We start from the raw sequence: 1,406 nt of genomic DNA, 5'->3' as shown, positions 1-1,406 counted from the left end.
CAAGCCAAAAAGCAGCTTTGTGCAGAAGGAAACCTTCCTGCTTCCCTTCCTTCCCGGAGTGCTGACTGTGGGCTGACTGCCATTTGGGGCCAGAAGTCTTCCATCTGTTCTGAGGCTGCTTCCTCCTCTTGGCCCTGCCCTACAGGTCATGAAGGAGAAGGGCAAGAGGTCATCTGAACACATCCACCAGATTGACGTGGACATGAGCGGGACACTAAGGAATCACATCTTCTTTCCATATCAATATGGAGCCAAGTAAGCCTACGGGAGCCACAGGGTCCCAGCAGAGATGGAGTGAACGAAAGGGATGGGGGCTCCCCCGGAGAAGAGGCCAGGGTCACCCAGGAGGGATGACAGAGCTGTCAAGACCTCTCCTGGCCCAGGGAGCAGCTGGCACCATGAACTGAGCCCCTGGTTCCAAGCCCTGGGCCAGACTGGAACATGTGGGGCCAGAGCCCAGGAGGATCCTGAGGAGACAAAAGGCAGGAAACAAAATCATGCACAATGGTGAAAGGTGCTCTCCCTGACCCACGGGGACCCACGGTAGGACCCACGGGAGGGTGGCAGGATGGAGGGCCCATGAGCCTCCCCAGGAAACACTGACAGCACCAAATGCTGGGTGGACTAGGGGTCCTGGAAACTGTCATCCTGCTCTGCTGGGAACGTGACATGCACAGCCACTTTGGCAGCCAGTTGGGCAGTGGCTCGCAAAGCTCAATGGACTTGAACCGCACGTCCTCAAAGTGTCATAGATATTGAACTCACTGATTTGAAAACTGACATCCACATGAGACCTGCATGCCATGTTCACTGCTTGATTCATCATCACTCACACACGGAGCCTTCAGGGACAGCCTTCAACATGGGAATGGGGAGAGCAAGTCTGGTCCTCCCTTCAAACGGAAGACACAGTGAGAAAAGGGAATGAGCCAGTGATGCCCGCACGAACGTGGGTGGATCCTAGATGCATTTTGCTGAGGGAAAGAAGCCAGACTCAATAAGCTACCACAGTAGGATTCCCATTCCTGGGCCATTCTGGAAAAGGCCAAACCATAGGGACTGAGAAGCAGTCTGGGTGGCCGGGGGCTGACGGATCAGGGAGAGGCCGGGTGCATAGGGGCCACCCTGGAGACTTGGAAGATGAAGGAATTGCTTCAGTAGGGGCTGGAGTAGTGGCCAGGAAACTCTGCCCATTGGTTTAGAACCACGGAGGAACTGTAAGGCCAAAGACTGAGCTGGCGTGTATGCAAACTGAAAAAATAAAATCATTCAGAGTGAAAAGGAGCAGGCAAGTCACTGTACAACTGGGCTATCTGCATGTCACAGATGTGGATTTTACTGAAACATTTCCTCAAAGTCAAAGACCCTGAAGAGCTCACTGCTTATCTGGTGAATCATCTGAACCT

General features: G+C 53.6%; 1 protein-coding gene across 1 annotated transcript in view; it reads left to right on the top strand.

The window, feature by feature from the left end:
- Nucleotides 1-1,406, top strand: part of LOC105539088 (TBC1 domain family member 3B-like) — a 23,578-nt gene that overhangs the window by 16,751 nt on the left and 5,421 nt on the right.

Source organism: Mandrillus leucophaeus, unplaced genomic scaffold (assembly GCF_000951045.1).
Source record: "Mandrillus leucophaeus isolate KB7577 unplaced genomic scaffold, Mleu.le_1.0 Scaffold1038, whole genome shotgun sequence".
Taxonomy (NCBI): Eukaryota; Metazoa; Chordata; class Mammalia; order Primates; family Cercopithecidae; genus Mandrillus; species Mandrillus leucophaeus.
This window is presented reverse-complemented; position numbering and strand designations above follow the sequence as displayed.